Source organism: Scyliorhinus torazame, chromosome 3 (assembly GCF_047496885.1).
Source record: "Scyliorhinus torazame isolate Kashiwa2021f chromosome 3, sScyTor2.1, whole genome shotgun sequence".
NCBI lineage: Eukaryota > Metazoa > Chordata > Chondrichthyes > Carcharhiniformes > Scyliorhinidae > Scyliorhinus > Scyliorhinus torazame.
Genome location: NC_092709.1, coordinates 83,165,292 through 83,185,867, shown reverse-complemented (window position 1 = coordinate 83,185,867; position 20,576 = coordinate 83,165,292). Strand labels below are relative to the sequence as shown.

Genomic DNA, 20,576 nt, shown 5'->3' with positions numbered 1-20,576 from the left:
GCTGGTGAAAGCAGAACTAGGGGGCATAGCCTCAAAATAAGGGGAATTAGATTTCGGACTGAGTTTAGGAGGAACTTCTTCACCCAAAGGGTTGTGAATCTATGGAATTCCTTGCCCAGTGAAGCAATAGAGGCTCCTTCATTAAATGTTTTTAAGATAAAGATAGATAGTTTTTTGAAGAATAAAGGGATTAAGGGTTATGGTGTACACAAAAGATCAGCCATGATCTCATTGAATGGTGGAGCAGGCTCGAGGGGCCAGATGGCCTACTCCTGCTCCTAGTTCTTATGTTCTTATGTTCTATGTATGATTGTTTGACGAAGGCACTGCCAAATCTCATACATTTGGATGAAGGATGCAATGTGTGATCCTTCTTTCTGTGCTGTTTCAGGTAAAATATGTATGAAAATGAAAAGCTGTAACGTATGAGTCAGTTGAATTGCATATATTGTTTTGAACACTGGAAGAATTTCATCATCTTATAGAGTTTAGCTTTGATATTATATTATGGGCAGGATTTCCCAGTGTTCTCCCTCTCACCTGCTCTAGCTTTGGTCACCAAGAGACAGAAACCTCTGAAACAAAATAAATGGTGGAAACACAATTTCCGTCTGGTTTCTGCAACTGTTTTGCCAAAGATATGCTGGCCAAGGTAGAGAACCTTGAGGAAATTCACCCCTCATCATTCTTCTGAAAGTGTTCCAGCCTATGCCTGCTGAAACCCCAGCACATGTTCAGCAGATCAGCCAGATTTTAGGCCAGGACTGGAATGTGCTAAAGGACAGACTGGCACTGAGATTAGTGGGATGACAACTGAATGCTCCAAGCATGACCATATGTATAAGAAGACGCTAAACATAAGGAGAGGCCAGGGTCATTGAGGGTGGAGGGTCAATGGAGGAGGTGGTTGGGGGGTGGGGAGTGGGGTTGTGTGCATGTAGGGAGGTGGACCATGTGTTTGTCGATGCTCGGATTTGGAAGGTCCCATGCCTTTGGCATTAATAATGCTTGGGAACTAGATGACTGAGGTGAACAATATCAGTGATTTATACAAGCATATATACATCACATCTATTGATATATTTTACTATACCGCTCATTTAGAATCATAGAATTTACAGTGCAGTGCAGAAACCGGAGCACCCGGAGGAAACCCACGCAGACACGGGGAGAACGTGCAGACTCCGCACAGACAGTGACCCAAGCCGAGAATCGAACCTGGGACCCTGGAGCTGTGAAGCAATTGTGCTACCCACTGTGCTACCGTGCTGCCCATTTACATGGATTTCCTTATTTACTTGGATTTCATTTTCTGAAATCTCCAGCATCATCTGAAAGTTTTATAATTCATCTTAATATTCAGTTGCCTCCAGTCATCTTTTTAATTTCTATGAGCATCACAATGATACATTCTCCATTGTACCACCTATACTTGCTGCCCTTATCAAACTAGGCCTGAGCTTCCATGGAGTGACAATCAGAGTCGGATGCCCACCTCCTACCTTCTTACTTATCACCTCTTTCTCACTCATCCTTACAAATCAAGCCGGGCAAGAACTGTGCAGCACGATACCTGCCTGCGGCCTTCTGGCGAGTGCTTCAGCATCGATGTAGCGAGTCCATGCCCCCTTTAATTCAGGCACTGGCTGCTGTAAATCATGTGCGTCTAAAATTCCAGCCACGTTCAAGCCAGGGGGAAGATGAATTTGTAAGATAAGTGTTTAGAATTTGGGTGGTTGGTTTGGGAAGGGGTGGGGAAGGGTTGGGACTTTGGAGGGGTGATTGGGCAGTTGGGAGAGGTGTCAGGTCATGCCAGGCTCTGGAGGGGATGTGTTGGTGGGTGGTCGGAGGCTGAGAGGAGTCCTGTGAGGAGGGGAAAGCCCCATGGGATGCAGGGTAATCTTGTTGGGAGGGGAAGAGAGTCCCAAGCGGGGGGAATTGCCAGGAAGAGGCGAGATCCCATCGAGGGGAATGGGGTGCCCTTGGGGGAAGGTAGTTGAGGAGTGGGAGGAGTCCTGTGTGGGTTCCCATATGTAGGTGGGGTAGTCAGGGCATAAATGTTGGGGGCATCGCCTGGAGGTTTGGCGGGTGTGATCAATATTCCCAGAAGCAAGAAGTGGATTTAATTATTCTAACTTTTTCAGGTTAACTATTAGTGTAACACTGTCGGGACGACCGGAAGTTCTATTTTTGGCTTGTTCCCAGTGCAGGACAGTTGCCCATTGGAGGTTTGAACTTTCTGGGCAATTGCCTGAGAAATCTTACGTGAGAATGTCCGGGAAGGAGGTGGGGGATGCGGGTGGGTGCCCTGAAGCACCTCTCTTGGGTATCCCCCAGGTACAGTGTCCAGTTATCACTTGTCTGCTATTAGACATTACTAGGTCAAGCAGTAATTCAAATCAAAAGATATGCACAACAGAAAATTAATGGCAATGGTGTAATATTATAAGTAACTGAGATATTAAATGGTTATGATAATGGCCAGTTGAGGATTGCTAGGCGGTCTCACTGGGCTCAAACATGAAAGAGTGGGACAATCCCCGAGTGTGCTTTAGTGCTAGTAATGAGCTTGTAACATGAACTCTATAACAGTGGAAAGTACAACACAAACAACAACCTATTCGTTTAGGCCTGTAATCTGAGAGGGACACTGGGTATTACAGTGTTCCCAGATGAGAATTGGATGACTTATCGATCTTTTAATTCAGCAGCTTTCAGTGCTTGAATAAATACACCATTCTACTGCAGGATCTACATGGCCAAGAGATACACCAGAAAACAGAACTAAAGTGGGACAGAGAGCCAAACCTGACAGAGCATATACATGATTCAAATCAAAGGTCATCTACAGGTTTCTTAGTAATGCACTCGTGAACACTTTCTCGTGTGATGAACTCAACGCATTCTACGCTTGGTTTGAGCAGGAAACTATCAAACCGCTGTCCACAACTTGTCTGGGGGAGTTTGAAGGATTAGATGATGCCAAATATTAGAATTTGAGATTTATTTTGCAGGAATACAGAAGCAGTAGAAAATTAAAATATGAAGATTATGTATTCTTTGAATCTTTTAGTATTCAAAACCAGGCCTTATGTCTTTATATATTTCAGATCAAAATGTTTCCTTAACTATTTTTCTGAAGTGCACATTTTAAGGAGCATTGGAATGTGAACAAAAAGGTGCTATTAATGGTTAATGTTCATATTTATGGAATCAAAGAATCTAGTATACCAATAGTATTATATATGAAGGATTAATCAGGCAATGTTATAGATGTTGGATGCTTATGAAATGGGAGAGGGCAAGATTGAGTAGACTGCTAAGGGATTTGAAAGGGAGAGAATTAACCACACAAGAAGTAAAGAATTATGGAATTGTTCATTCTTATGTAAGAAAAAATGGTTTATTTCTTCATAGATAAGAATATTAAAGTGCATTGAAAACATAGACAGAATACCATCATGATCATAGCCACTATGGGCTCAATTTGATTCTGGGGGCAGAGCCTGTTACGTTCTGGTGTTTGGCCAGTAGGAATGATGCACAGAAGAACGTTTAGCTCTTAACCAGTTAAAGCATTTTATTATAAAATAAATGTGTGGTAAAGATAACTATGAGGAATATATTACACAATACTAATACTGATAAACTATCCTCGAGCTACTGCAAGTACGACTATCCACTAACACGACTAACTCCCAACTCCCCGAGGTACAGAGTCACATGGTAGATTTACTCTGCCATCTGCTGGTCGGAGTTCATTCACATCATTATATACATGATTGCTATGCATATCATTACACCCCTTTATTTTGGAAATGTAACTATTTACATTCAAGACTTTGTGTTACAATACAATATGATATGCAGAATTCTTTCGAACATTTAACTATTTACAGTCCATCACAAATTCCGTCTTTGTCTTGTTACACAAAAGTCAAGGGTGCCTACCGATCCATCCCCCGACCGCACTTCGGAAAATCGGACCACATAAGACCACAAGCAGAAACTGAAGGGGAAGAATCCGGTTAAGAAGGTCATGCAGTGCTGGTCCGAGGCAACAGAAGAGCTCCTACGTGGCTGCTTGGAGTCAGTGGACTTATTTAAGAACTCAGTGACAAACCTAAATGAGTATGCCACCACCGTCACAGACTTTATCAGCAAATGTGTAGACGACTGCGTGCCAAAGAAAGTAGTACATACGTTCCCCAACCGGAAACCATGGTTCAATCATGGGATTGACTCCCTACTGAAAGACAGGTCTGAGGCATTCAAATCAGGCGACCCTGACATAGACAATAACTCCTGGTACGACCTCCGCAAAGTCACCTAGAGATGATATCAAACCAAGCTAGAGTCACAGACTAGCATTGCAAACTCTCGCCGGTTGTGGCAAGGCTTAAACAACATATGGGCTACAAAGCGAAGCCGAGCAGAATCTCCGGCAAGCAGCGTACCCCTCCCTGATGAACTCAACGCATTCTATGTTTGGTTCAAGCAGGAAACCATCAAACCGCTGTCGACAGCCCCAGCAGCCCATAACACACCCATACCCACCATCACAGCTTCGAAAGTCAGATCGGCCTTCTTGAAAGTGAACCCTCGGAAGGGTCCAGACGGGGCCCCTGGTCGTGCATTTAGATCCTGCGTGGGCCAGCTGGCAGATAGATAGATATCTACAACCTCTCCCTTTTCCGTTCCGAAGTCCCCACCTGCTTCAAGAAGGTCACTGTCATGTTGGTGCCAAAGAAGAATCAGGCAACGTGCATCAATGTCTACCGTCCGGTGGCCTTAACATCAATCATAATGAAGTGCTTCGAGAGGTTGGTCAATGGGCACATCAACTCCGTACTCCCAGAATGCATAGATCCACTGCAATTCGCATACCGCTGCAACCGGTCCACAGTAGACACCATCTCCCTAGCCCTACATCCCTGGAGCCTCTCGACAACAAGGACTCCTATGTCAGACTCCTATTTATTGACTACAGCTCCGTCTTCAACACCATAATCCCAGCCTCATATCAAAGCTCCAAAACCTAGGACTTAGCTTCTCACTCTGCAACTGAATCCTCGACTTTCTGACCCAATAAACCAATCAAATCCAATTGACCTGAATGATTGTGGAATTGCAATCCTTTGTTGTTGAAGCAAAAAACCATTGGCATTGCTTAATTCTGCCCTTACATTGTAATAGCTGGAACAGGATCCTTTAGGCCATCCCTCTTGGAGATATTTTATCACCTTTTGTAAGGCTGTGTCTTTGGTCGTTACTTCTTTTATCAATCTTGATAAGGGACTCAAGTGATCATATTTACATGGACTTGAACATCCTCACCCATCTGGTGTATCTGTTCCATGTCTGTGGCTCGAGATTGTGCATCGGCTTCAATGACATGGTTGCCTGGTGTATAAATTAGATCAAAAATGTTATCTTTGTAGCTTCATCATCATGCGCTGGATCCTCGGGGACATCTCGTTCAGATTTTTTAAACTATTGCTACCAGTGATCTGTGGTCAGTTTCCATAATAAAAGTTGGTCGATCATGGGCGGGATTCTCTGCTCCTGAGGCAAAGTGTTGACGCCGTCGGAAACACCGTCACGCTTCTTCATGGCGTCAACACGGCCCCAGAACCAGCAATTCTGGTCCCTACAGGGGGGCCAGCAGGGCGCTGGAGCGGTTCATGCCGCTGCGGCTGCTTATCCGGCCGTGGAATAGGTGCCGGGGAATGTGTGCATGCGCTGTGGGTCCGGCGCAAACCCGTGCGCATGCGCAGTCCCACTGGCGCGATTTCTGCGCCTGCGCGGTGTCTCCCTTGTCCGTGCCGGCCCCGACCCACCATGGCGCAGGAGTACAGGTGTCGGCGCGGAAGAAAGGAGGCTGGGAGACAGAGAGGCCGGCCCGCCGATCGGTGGGCCCCGATGGTTATATCGTCAACATGAACTCTGACTCCCGGAATTCCTTCAACCATGTGTTCCATTGCCCGATGGAAAATCTCTGATGCAGAAAGTATACCAAATGGCATCCTTAAGAAACAATTTCACCCGAATGGAGTCATTAAAAGTGTGCAGCTTTGTGCTCTCCTTATCCAACCTGAGTTGCCAAAAACATTATGAAGCGCCTAACTTGCTAAAACAGGTTGCTCCTGACATCTCACATGTGATTTCTTCCCTCTTCGGAATCGGATAATGTTCTCTTTTACTGTTGAGATTCAGGGGCGAGATTCTCCGAGCCCCCGCCGGGTCGGAGAATTGCCGGGGGCTGGCGTGAATCCCGCCCCCGCCGATTGCCGAATTCTCCGGCTCCGGAGATTCGGCGGGGGCGGAAATTGTGCCGCGCCGGTAGGCGGACCCCCCCCCCCCCCCGCGATTCTCCGGCCCGGATGGGCCGAAGTCCCGCTGCTAGGATGCCAGTCCCACCAGCGTGGATTGAACCACCTACCTTACCGGTGGGACAAGGCGGCGCGGGCAGGCTCCAGGGTCCTGGGGGGGGCGCGGGGCGGTCTGGCCCCGGGGGGTGCCCCCACGGTGGCCTGGCCCGCGATCGGGGCCCACCGATCCGCGGGCGGGCCTGTGCCATGGGGGCACTCTTTTCCTTCCGCCTCCGCCACGGCCTCCACCATGGCGGCGGCGGAAGAGACTCCCTCCACAGCGCATGCGCGGGGATGCCGTGAGCGGCCGCTAACGCTCCCACGCATGCGCCGCCCGGAGATGTCATTTCTGCTCCAGCTGGCGGGGCACCAAAGGCCTTTTCTGCCAGCTGGCGGGGCGGAAATTAGTCTGGCGCGGGCCTAGCCCCTCAAGGTTGGGGCTCGGCCCCCCAAGATGCGGAGGATTCCGCACCTTTGGGGCGGCGCGATACCCGACTGATTTGCGCCGTTTTTGGCGCCGGTCGGCAGACATCGCACCGATACCGGAGAATTTCGCCCCAGATCTTTGGTATCCATACAGATTCTTGGGTCATTATTTCTCTTCTTAACACAGACCATGGAGTTTACCCAATCAGTCGGTTCTTTTGTGCGTTTGTTTACACCTAAAGCCATCATTCTTACTAGCTCATCCTTCAATCTGTCTTTCAATGGAGCTGGAACACGTCTTGGCTCGTGTATTATTGGTTGCACGTTCTCTTTCAACTGGATTCTATACGTGAAAGGAAAAGTGCCAATGCTTGAAATATTCCAGAAAATTCCTTCAGTATGTCATCTGCTGATCCATTTTGTCTGTTCACAGCACAGTCTGCACAGTAACTCGCTTAACTAGCTCAAGTGCTTCACATGCTTCCACTCCCAGTAGAGATTCATGTCCCCCCTCTACAATGGAAAGTTTTACTGTGTGAACATTGTTTTTCACATTTACATTGAGATCAGTTTCTTTAACAATATGAAGCAACACGATCAATCTGGCAGAACGATGAAAGCAAGGACAGAGGATGAAGCCAAGCAAAAAGACAGTTTATTATTTTACTTCAAAAAGTTTGAAGTATTGAACAGTGCACATCACCATCATCCAGATGTATGGGTGAACTATCTGATGACTTCAACTTGCCAATTCCTGGAGATCCTACGTGGCCTGAAAAAGTTAACGCACATTTTAATGCACTAAACCTACAATGACTCATCACTATGATGGCCGAGCGGTTCAGAAACCAATTCACTAATAAAGTAAAAGATGCCAAATACTATTCCATAATAGTTGATTTGTGAGTCACCTGAACCAATTGACATTAATTTTAAGATACGTCACCAGCAATGGTGAAGTTGTAGAGCAATTACTTTGTTTTGTCCAGCTAAAATCCCACATTCCTGAGTGTCTGGAGACAACTGTTTTGGAAATCATTGCAAATTTAATATTAATAGTAATAATCCTCATTGTCACAAGTAGGCTTACATTATCACTACAATGAAGTTACTGTGAAAAGCCCCGAGTCGCCACTTTCCGGCGCCTGTTCGGGTACACAGAGGGAGAATTCAGAATGTCCAAATTACCTAATAGATCGTCTTTCAGGACTTGTGGGAGGAAACCGGAGTATCCGGAGGAAACCCACGCAGACATGGGGAGAACACCGCACAGTCAGTGGCCCAAGCCAGGAATCGAACCTGGGACCGTGGCGCTGTGAAGCAACAATGCTGCCCACTGTGCTACCATGCTTTGGACACCAAAAATTGTCTTTGGCAGAGCTTCGATAATGCCGCAAATATGGCAGGAAAATATTTAGGTCTACAAGCAAGCCTGAACAATGCAAGCCCCTGTACATTATTCATCCCATGTTCCAGTCAATCCTTGAATTCAGTACTGCAGCTGAATCCTGTGAGGTAGCTGTACATTTTTCTGACTTTTTACAAAACATATTCCTTTTTTCAGGTTTCCACGCAATGGTGGAATATGTTGCAATCACGCTTCAGGCAAATGAAAAACATTGGACAGTAAAAAAACATTTGTGACACCAGGTGGACCGCTCGTGTTGATAACTTTGACAATGAACTTCGCTGATGTAAAGGAAACCTTATTAGGCAGAGCTACATCAAATTCAGTAAAATCATGTGGACAAACTGGAGCAAAATCCTTAGCAGAGAAGTTTGAAAATACAACATTGTTTTTACTCTTTTGTGGAATCATTTATCTCAAAGAATTAACATTGACAAAAAATATTGGTCCCTCTGATAAACCTGATGAGGAACAAGATGCAGGAAGTTATTTTTCGATGAAACTAGAGATAATGAAATCAATTGAAAATGGAAAGAGAAGTTCATCACTGAGACTATCACTATTATTTGTGACACAATAATGGTGCAATTGCAGAGTAGAAGTGAATCTCTAAGTTGTTGATTTCTTTTTTGAGCTTTTTGGCAGAGGTTTGGATGAAAATGCTAAAATCTACTGCAGTAAGTAATTAAGTGAATTCTACTGGGAGGACAGAGAAACAAATCGTTTTGAAGATGAATCGAAACATTTCATTCATTTAACCGAGAAAGATGAGCTCTCTTCTTCGAGATCACCAGCTGATTTGCACAGACTTGTATGTGCTGGTTCGCAGGCAACATTTCCAAATGCGGAAACCATTCCGAAAATATTTTAAACTACACCCGTCACAAATTCTTCCGGTGAATGTTATTTTTCTGTATCGAAAAGAGTTTTTAAAAATTATTTGCGAACTACGATCAGTCAGGAACATTTGACAAGTTCAGCAATAGTGACAATTGAAAGTGCTTCTTTACAAGATTTGACCTCTGATGATGTAGTTAATGATTTTGAATTAAAAGGCTATCTAAATAGCCATTCCAACAAGGGATGAAGCAAGAAAATCTTAAAAATCTGTTCCTCTTCAATATTCTCTTCTTTAAATTCTGTTTTTCAAAATGGTCTGATATGCTGGCTGCAGCTGGTCACATGCTGATAGTTTGAACCACCATCACTCTCAGAACTGGCCTTCTAGGCCAAAGAACGGAATCCTTTTTTTTTCGAAATTTAGAGTACCCGATTCATATTTTTTTTTCCAATTAAGGGGCAATTTAACGTGGCCAATCCACCTACCCTGCACATCTTTGGGTTTTGGGGGCGAAACCCACACAAACAAGGGGAGAATGTGTAAACTCCACACGGACAGTGATCCAGAGCTGGTTTCGAACCTGGGACCTCAGCGCGGTGAGGCAGCTGTGCTAACCAGTGTGCCGCCGTGCTGCCCTACAAAGAATGGAATCTTGCTACAGAAAGCAATTAATATTGGACTTGGACTTACTGGGCACTCCTCTCACATGAATCTATTACAATAACTGTATCGTTCTATGTTCTATCCAACATTGAGGGCATTTAAAAGTTTATTGGATAAACATACGGATGATAATGGCATAGTGTAGGTTAGATGGCTTTTGTTTCGGTGCAACATCGTGGGCCGAAGGGCCTGTACTGCGCTGTATTGTTCTATGTTCTATGTAATAACGTCTTTGATCTGGTGAGAGTAAGTAAGTACGTTAACTTTTATTTTTGAAACTGAATAAGACTGTGAAATATCCTAAATGGCAGCATATGCATCTTGTTGATTGGAGTATTTATTCCTGCACTGGACTGGCTCATTCTGTCCTGCACTGACCTATGCGGCAGTAATGTCATCGGCTGATTTTTGCATCTCATTGCTCATCAGCAACTTTCATGTTTGTTCATCTCAAAACTCATATTGCAATATTGACCATCTTTACTGTTATTTTGTCAAGAGGTAAGCCTGGATGGCAGCAATTATACATACAGTCACGTTTTTACAAGTAAAAAAGCAGTGATCAGTTGTGAATTTTTGTGACTTGCATCTTTGCAATCTGTGGGGCAATGGTGGGTGTGGAGGCCATGAAGTTGGGGGTGAGGCAGAAATGAAGGTGAGTGAGGGTCCCACTAACTATAAATCCACCTCTGCATATGGAATACTTGCCTTTATTAGCCAAGGCATAGAATATAATAGCAGGGAGGTTGTGATGGAGGTGTATAAAACACTCATTAGGCCACAGCTAGAATACTGTGTGCTGTTCTGGTTGCCAAACTATTGGAAGAATGTGATTGCACTAGAAAGGGTGCAAAGTAGACTCACCAGGTAGTCGCCTGGGCAGGAGCATTTCAGCTATGAAGAGAGGCTGGATAGGCTGGTTTTATTTCCTTAGAGCACAGAAGATTGAGAGGGGACCTTATAGAGGTGTACAAATTTAGCAGGGATATAGATAGAATAGCTAGGAAGGAACTTTTCCCCATAGTGGAAGAATCAATGGCCAGTGGGCATAGATTTAAGGTAAGGAGCAGGAGATTTAGAGGGTATTTGAGGAAAAACCTTTTCACCCAGAGGGTGGTGGGAATCTGGAACTCACTGCCTGAAAGGGTGGTGGAGGTGGGAACCCTCACAACATTTAAGAAGCATGAATTTAAGAAACAATTATTGTGATTTATCAGACCCTCCTTTCTTTAACAAAGCATTTTCCACAATACTTCTTAAATATTTCTGAAGCTTGAAGTTCACCAGGTTTTAACTGAAGATCAGCATTTGCTAAGTTTGCCTTTTTCAAATTTATCCTTCAGGCTGCTCAAGTCCGCAGTCAAATGGTCCACTTTTCCACTTCTTGATGGGAAGGCCATTGTTGAACCAATGGTGGCATAGTGGGAATGTCAACACACTAGTAATCCAGAGGTCCAGACTAATGTTCTGGGGATATCAGTTTGAATCCCACCATTTGAATTTGAATTCAATTAATAAATCTGGAATATAAAGCTACTGTCAGTAAAGGTAACCATGCTAACTATCATCAATTATTGCAAAAACCCATCTGCTTCACTGAGGAAATCTGCCCTCCTTACCTGGTTGAGCCCACATGTGGCTCCTGATGCACAGAAATATGTGCTTGACTCTTACCTGCCCTCTGAAATGGCCTAAACAAGTCATTCAGTCAGTTTAAGACAAATGCTGGCCTTACCAGTGATGCCCACATCCCATGAAAGAACTAAACAAAAAGCGGAAGGTGGTTGGGCTAGACTGAAAATAATCCCTGAGACATTCCTGCAGCAACCTCCTGACTGTGTTGAGTACTGTCTAACAACCATAACCATCTCTTTCCACTCACATATGACTCCAGACCATTGGAGCATTTTCCCCTTGATCCTCATGGCCTCCATTTTGCTAAGACTCCTTGGTGTCATATTTAGAAATAACAAAGAAAATTACAGCACAGGAACAGGCCCTTCGGCCCTCCCAGCCTGCGCCGATCCAGATCCTTTATCTAAACCTGTCTTCTATTTTCCAAGGATCTACTTCCCTCTGTTCCCCGCCCGTTCATACATCTGTCTAGATGCATCTTAAATGATGCTATCGTGCCCGCCTCTAACACCTCCACTGGCAAAGCGTTCCAGGCACCCACCACCCTCTGCGTAAAAAGCTTTCCACGCACATCTCCCTTAAACTTTCCCCCTCTCACCTTGAAATCGTGACCCCTTGTAATTGACACCCCCACTCTTGGAAAAAGCTTGTTGAGGGAATTATTCTCACTTCTCCACCATTCACTGCTGCCTCACAGTGGCAGGGACCCTGGGATCAATTCCAGCCTTGGGTCACTGTCTGTGTGGAGTTTGCACATCCTCCCTGTGACTGTGTGGGTTTCCTCCAAGTGCTTCGGTTTCCTCCCACAGCCCAAAGATTCCAAGCGGGACTCCCGATCTCCCTGGTCCCAGTCTGGGCTGGCTTTTATGAGGCGATTTTTACGAGCCCCAGCTGATGGGCATTGCTGCCCTTGCTTTTGTTGTTGAATTAAACTTTGTTTGAATTTCCCTTCTTGGGCCTCCAGAGATTTTTAGAATAGATTCATTCACAAAGTCAGAGATTACAGATATATACCTCCTCGCATGAACCACATGTGTCAGTGCTTCTCTTGGGCAGCACGATCGCACAGTGGTTAGCACTGTTGCTTCATAGCACCAGAGTCCCAGGTTCGATTCCCGGCTTGGGTCACTGTCTGTGCAGAGTCTGCACGTTCTCCCCGAGTCTGCGTGGGTTTTCTCCGGGTTCTCCTGTTTCCTCCCACAGTCCAAAGGCATGCAGGTTAGGTGGATTGGACATTCTGAATTCTCCCTCTGTGTACCCGAACACGGGTCGTAGTGTGGGGACTAGGGGATTTTTACAGTAACTTCATTGCAGTGTCAATGTAAGCCTACTTGTGACAATAACGATTATTATTATTGTGTGTACTCAAGTCACCATCCAATCAATGTCCTTCACAGTGTATCTAATTAACAAGCTGCTCCAGAGGAGTGGATGTCCAATTTAAATGGTGCTCAGGTTCAGCTGATGCCACTGGAGTCATGTATGCTATTTTAACCATAGGCCCAACTATGACACATACAGTATCAAATTCATGAATTAATTTTTGCACTAGGATCCTGGCCATGACAATTCTTCTTCTTATTTTTTAAAGATTTCTTGTGGCCAGGAGGGGTAGGTGTATTCCCAACTCTCCCGATTACACACATTACTAACACCCCCCCTTCCCCATTTACCTTGTCTGATATTGTTTCCATGGGCCGCTGGCGATGGCCTGACCCTCCACTGGATCCCTGCCTGTTATTGGTGGTATTATTCCAGTCGGCTTCCATCTGGAATCGATGTCAGAGCATGTTCATGAGGCTGACCCTTTCAGAACCTGCACACCGGATTCCTTCCTTGAGTTAAAATCGAGGCTTACATTTGTGATATCAGGCCATAGCCTTTGCTGCATCCAATGTACACATCCATTTATAAAACCATATCCCCCAAATTGCTTGGGTATTGCCCCCATGATGGCCAGATCAAGTGGGATCATTCACTGCACCTTTGCATGAACACACTTGCATATACCTAATTTTCACATTTGTCTACAGTGTTGCACTGGGCGGTGAAGGCTGTGTTGAAGCCGTTGGCCCTAACCGTTACTTTCTCCTCCGTATCGTCAACCTGATAGACAAAAAAAACTCCAAGGGGTGGGTCCACTATGTCACAGCAACTTAGTTTTTCAAAAATGGGGGCACCATTTTGAAACAAAAAAGTAAAAACAGGATACCCCTTTCCTCCCAGCACTGCACCCTGGAACTGCCTGGGCACAGCTCCCTGGCACAGACCCCTGGCAGCACCAGGGGTAGTGCCTAAGGACTGCCAGATATGACCCCCCTCCCCCACCTCCGAGCAACGCACTTACCTGAGCTCCTCTGGCACGTTCTGCCCACCAGGTGCATGCCACGGGAGACCTGTCACAATTCACTTTGGCGCGCGCTCACACTGACGTGAATGTAACCGTGAGGGGTGGGGGGGGGGGGGGGGGGAAGGAGATAGATTATGAGGCATAGAGGCTTGATAATCAAATGAACATTTATTGTAATGGGTTTCCCGACATTGAATGTTGCGATTCCTGTTACGATACTGGTGGGGGGGGCAGGGAAAACCGCGTCTTTATGTCAGTGTGAAATGTGATTTGGGCCTCTCACGTCATTTCTAGCTCCTGTCGCCGACCCCGGCTGACGAAAACAGGAGCAGAAAATCCCTCCCCTTATCGGGAAATACGTTCCTACGGTTATGCGTCACATGGTGTGTCGTGACGCCAGCAGAATGTTTGCTCAGCCTTTGAGCAGATCACCATCTTTGATTGTCTGAGCAACATCTCTTAATAAACCTCTCATCATGTTTTAAAAGAATCCAGAGTACGGGCACCTCAATACCTTTTCCCTTTGCGGCAACAAAGAAATATAACAAGAATGAAGGTATTTGTAGATCTTCACCCTCCCTTTAGTTGTCTGATTGTCTATCAATGGGACATGCTAGAGCTACAGAGCTCTGCTCTGATCTATTGGTCTTAGCTCTGCCTACACTTCCGAAGTAATTTACTGGATAGGATATATTTTAGACACTGTGAGGTTGTGTTATATTGCTATGTAAGAAACCACTCTTTCTTTCTTTTTCTCTTTGAATTAAATAAAATAGTGCATATTTTATAGAGATGTTCAAAATCATGCTCAGGATAGATAGAAAGAAGGTTCCTATTGGTGGGTGGATTGAGGACCAGGAGGCATTGATTTAAGGTGTTTGGCAAAAGAAGCAAAGGTTACATTTGGAAAACCTTTTTTGTGCAGCAAATAGTTTGGATCTGGAATTGACTGCGTGGAATTTCAAAAGAGAATCGAATCATTGTCTGAAGAGGCAAACTTGTGTGGCTACAGGCAAAAGGTGGGGAAGTGGCACTAAGTGAATTTCTCTTGGAGAGCGCTGGCACAGGCACGATGGGCCAAATGGCCTCTTTATTTGCAGTGAACCATTCTACGATTCAGTGTTTTTAGTCCTTCAAAGTATGGTGAATATTGGAGGGATGAAATTTGGTGAGATAAGGAAAGGCCAGTGATTCATGAGGGGAGTTTGAAAATGCACCATACTGCGCTGTCGCAGTGAAAATTTTCGACAAGATCAATAAAAACTATCCCAACAGAAAATCAGACAAACCATTGTTTCCACAGCCAGTGTGCTATAAATTACCTATCATCTCAAGGAAGATGAAAACTGACAAATAGAATAGTTGAAATTCTGATCTGCTAACTTGCAAAGTCAAGCTAAAAAACCTGAGGTTCCTCAGCTCGTGTCCCCCCAAAATTACTCTACCAGAGTTTGCAGGGTCAGTAGACACATATGCAAGGGTAGATAGACACAATTGAGTGACATCGTGAGCACACTTCTTGCAGCCCCTCTCTTTACCTTCACCTTCCTGGCTCCCTGCATAAAAGACTGAGAGGTGTTACTAATTTAGATTTTTCTTTGGAAGTGAGGCTGCCTGGATTCTATTGGGAAGACCAATTTTACCCACCTATAGCTCTGTACACCTCAACTCACTTGGTATGCTGATCTCCAGGCATACTGCATTTGTACTGCAGGCACACCAGACAAATGAGAACTCCCAGTGCTCTCGCACTATTCCTCAGCAACGTTTGCTTTGTGAGTGATGAGGATAATTGGGAATCTGTACTGGTCTTTTGTTTCAGTTACAGCAAGAGAGTAGCGGAACTCCTGTGCAAATTCCATCAGAGAATATTTAACCAGAATTAGGTGGGAAGATTCCTCATGCTTCCTTGTAGGAACATAATTTGCCATTGAATGTACTTGATCAGTTATACTTTACACAGAACTCTGAGTGCCAGAAGGTTTGCAATTATTCTCAACCATATTAATATCATCCCTTTCTTGATTCATTGATTTGCAGATGATAATATTTATACTTTTCCCAGTTAATCCTTAATCATGGCGATAGATTACTTGTTTAGATATCCAGGAAGGCAACATTTAAACCATACAATATATATTGTTATGATTATATGTTGATTGATTGATTTGCCAACAAACAAGAATACCTCAGTTCATGACAATAATTATTTAGCTGTCTTCAGCTGTATATAAAGGATGGCACAGGCCAGGCAAGGTTAAGGAAGTCATTAGGAGCTGATGACCTTTGTATTTAAGGACACAGAACAGAGGCTGTTGTGGTTCTGTTCAGAGCTGACCTCTGCAACCACATTTGTGCAAATTGACTGTACATCTTTGAAGAAAATCAATAGTACAAGCAGAAATGTGATACTAATGGACACAGAATTAAGGTGCTGGATCAAGGGGCTAAAACTCATATTAATATGCATAATCAAGGCCACAGCTCTTGTGTTATGAGAGGGTAACAGGTCACTGTGACAGCTTCAGCCATACCTAATGGAAATTTATTGACTGGACACTGCAAAAACCACAGAGAATATTACATATCACCTTCTAGCATGGAGTCACGAGGTTTATAGATTTATGTGTTTCAGTAGTTTGAGCTGGAAATCTTTTTCTTTTTTTTTCTTTTTTCCTGCCAAGATCAATAAATTGTTTTTAGCAGAACATTATCACCAACATTAAAAACAGCATTTTCTCTGGAGGCTTTTGTAAGTGAGAGATTTTCTGTTTTTAAATTGAGCGAAAAGGGGGGTGGAAGAAATGTGGAGACACCTGATATCCTGAGTTTTCACATCAGCATTAAGTGGCAATTTGTGCTCTCTAAATGAAAACTTTAAAGCTAATTTGAAAGTCACTATTAGTGTCAGCACAAGTGCCTACGCCGCGAGCTTGCTCAACATGTCCACCGTATTATCCGATTAGATGGTGCGAGCCTATGGAAATTGCTGCCACATGGAAATAATCATCTTCAGCCACGTTCAGTGTACCCGCCACTTCTGATGCTGCTCACGTTGGGAACATGGCATGGTCTGGGTTTTTTCTTTCTTTTAACCTGAGGCAACTTTCATAGAGACTTAACAGTGCTGCCACTTCACAGTTTTATTAGCTGCTGTCTGGGTCAAAGGCTGTTCGAAGCTGAAAAGAAATCTCGAATCCTGTTGATGGCAATTGATGAGCTCATGCAAACTGATACCACTGTTTCTGTCACTGCAGTAAAACCCAGTGACCTGACAGTAGGCAGAAGAGAATAGCATTACCATTTGTGGCAGAACTGACAAGGAACCTAAGCATGATGGAATGGTAGTCCCCTGAATTCGCTGAGTCTGGATAGCATTCTGAGACACATCGACTAACAAAAATGACCACATTAGAGAGAGGGACAAAAACAAAACAGGGAATATATTCATAGGTGGCACGGTACACCAAAAGTTTGCACTGAATATTTGACTCAATTATACAGAAATTCAGAGGCTGCCTCTGAATTTGCCATCGAATTAAGAGTGATGGGTAGGTTTGTGAGGTGAGAGACCCAATCGGGGGCCCACAGCTCTGGGTGTCCGTCAGCCTCACTGGGAGTGCTGGGTGCTGCTGGGGTAGTAGAATGCTCTCAGAATATTTAAATTAAATAATGACCATAGCCGTCTTGGTCATTGATGTGGAGAGGGAGCCTGGAATGGCAATTTGGGTCTTTGACCTGCTGCCAGGAGATGACTGTCTCCAGATAGCTGCCAGGCTTTGGTCTCAGTGGGTGGCCTGTCCAGCACTGGTAATGTGCCCCCAGGTACTTAAAATGTCAGATGGACAAATTGGTTGCCCGCGCCCCCGTGTGATGGGTTGTTGATTCTCATGGCAGCTCTACCCTGAGAGATACATCAGGAGATGGGACAACATTGGGGAGCTGACCTAATGCTGAGAACTTTCAACTAACAACTTTCAAAAACGCCCAGATTTCTGCAAGTCTATTTATTATCACTTTATCTTCTTTTACAGTTCTCAGTAGGGATGACGCACATCGCCACAATCTTCACCGCAGGCGGGGCAAGGAGGCAGGTCCTGAATCCACCCAGCCAGAAGGAAGATTGATCCCCCTGTGCTGTTGGCACCAATATGATCCACATTGGCCTCTCGCCAACTGACCCAACCAGCTTCACCTACCACCCCCACCCCCATAGGAGTCCAACTTATCATGGCAACATGCATTTTTACACATGCATGCTGTGGTTCAGACCTATGCATAGTGATGGTAGAGGCCCCAATTTTCATTCCATCACATGGCTAACCAGGAATCACTCGCACCTCCACTGTGTGCTGGAAGGATTTAGAGTTAGTTACACAACTTAGTTGTTTCCAGTTAATTGACTTCACCAGGAGAATTGCTAAACTGACACATTTTACATCTTCATATTATACTGAGCTGTAAAGAAGGTCTTGTACACAATGGATAACACCCCTGCATCTGAACCAGGAGTTCAAGTTGATAGTCAAACTTGTTTGGTCACATTATGTCTGCACCTGCCTTGACCATCAAGTCCTGGTGTAGAACGTGGGAAACATCGGAACATTGGAACTTGAACACAGAACCTCCAGCTCGGAGGAGGGGATGCTACTACCCACTGCACCACAAGCCCTCCTATCACATTTTGTATAATATGATGAAGTAAAAGGTGTCAATTCAGCAAACCTGCTGGTAAAATCAATTAACTAGTGCTATCTATCAAGTTGATTGATATGTGAAATATCATCAACTTTTCAGACTTTGAAGTATTTACAAGAGTGGGAGGTTTTTGTATGCCACTAGTGAGTCAGGAGATTAATCCACCAACGGACTGCTGGTTAAAATTATAATCATGAGTTCCCCTCTGGGCACCTATTAGGGAGGCACAGCAGACTTTGTAGAAGTTAAAACGAGTAAGAGCATTTCATCTTCAATTGTCAAGGGACCACTGCTAAGTGAAAAATCTGATTTAAGCTGAATGAACTCAAAACAGCATTTTCTCGTCTCCCTTTTTACTGTGATATATGATAAGTGGACTAGTAAAATACTCAGTCGAGCCTAAACAAAACATAGCAATACACATGCTTTAATGACTTTATGATAAAGACAGATAGAAATTGGTAAGCTAGTGCATTTGTTCCGCCCCATGGAAACAGGACCAACTAGATAATATAGCAGTCAGTACTCACCCACACACCATTAGCACCCCTAGCCCCTTAGCAAATGTTAAAAAACCTAGACAATGCAGGGAAAAAATAGTCTTGTGACATTCCTCTCCAACTCCTGAAGGGAATCAAAAGTATAGGAAATAACAATGACCATGAGCTAAATACCCAGCATTCCATCTGCCTTTAGCACACAGCCTCCTTCTGGATTTTATCCAGGTGCCTTGCAAAGGTTTGGGGCAAATTCAGATGCACTGCAAGAGTCATGAACCCATTCCAAAGGTCAATAATTTCCTGGGATTAAGAAAACTTGAAATCATATCGATTGGTCATTTTTATGCAGGGTCCTTCAGTCTAGCAAATACATATAATACAAATAATCTGTTCACAGTCAAATCTCTCCATCATATTGAATGTTTCAGTTAAATCTCCACAAAATCTAAATTCTCCGAGTATAAAAAGATCCAATTTTCTGGGTCTATCAAAATAGCTAAGGGTTTTACTCTATGAAAGATTATTATTAATTCTCCTCCTCCAAACCTTTTTGAGGGTTCTTATCTCTTCCACCACGTGAGGAGATCAGAATTGGGCATAATATTCTAGATGGACCTAAGCAAGATCATGTCCAATTACACTGTAACGTTTTGTATCAGATGGCCCCAGCAATGGAGCCTGGTTAACTTTTTCTGTAGCCTCTTGGTTATAGGGAATATAACACTAGCTTTTCGGTGTCAGCTTTCACCCTGGCTGCGGTGTTGTGTGTGTTGATTGGTCCCACTGTGTGTCCATCAGTGTGTGTGTCTGCACCATGATATACTGGTGTATATTATGACATCCCCCCTTTTATAAAAGAATGTACATGTGTGGCAATAAATAGTGTATGGTGAGAATGTTCCTAACTACGTGTGGGGTGCGAAAGACATATTTACAGGACTATGTACATGAGAACTAAGCTATTTACATGGGAAGGTGCCTGGTGCCGAGAAACAGTATGCAACAAGAATAACGAGTTGAACACAATATACAAACCAGGTAAACGATCAAACAAAGCAACGAAACAATTCAGAAAGTCTATAAGTCAGCAAAGTTCATAAATTAAGTCTCTGAGGTGGGCGATGAATTCTGGTTGACCGTCAGGGTGGCACACCACTCATCGTCTGGATCGATGCTGTATACCGACAGCGGTTGGTGTCTTTGCTTCGGGGACACCCTGTTTTTTGTTACGATACCGACTCGAAACGGCGCCTTGGGTATCGATGTTGTGTGGTAAGTCCGCATCGGACTCGGTGACCGTGGGTTGAATGGCCCGGACAGTCCTGTGCGGCTGGCTGAACTGCTCGGCATAAGGCAGCATAGTGGCCAAGTTTGCCACATCTCAGGCATTGTCGGGATTTGGCAGGGCATTGCCGTTTTAAATGGGCGGAGCCACAGTTGCCGCACGTCATAGCGTCAGTACGTTTGCTGTGCCACCACGCATGTGCGGTGCGGTCGTACGTGGTGCGCGCCTGCGCATTACGTTCGTCGACGACGCCGTCCCCTCTTTTGGTGCGCACAAGCGGGGAGTCCGCGAAAAACGCGCGAAATGGCCGCCCTCATCCAGGCTGAGGCCCTGGAGTTGCTCGATTGCTTGGACCCGTTCCGCCTCGTGGGGACCTTGCCGCGCCGTTTCAGCTTGGAT

The 20,576-nt window shown here is 44.7% G+C and overlaps 1 long non-coding RNA gene across 2 annotated transcripts in view; it reads left to right on the top strand.

Moving 5' to 3' along the window:
* Nucleotides 1-20,576, top strand: part of LOC140408548 (uncharacterized) — a 70,583-nt gene that overhangs the window by 26,190 nt on the left and 23,817 nt on the right. The gene's annotated exons all lie outside the window — the stretch shown is intronic.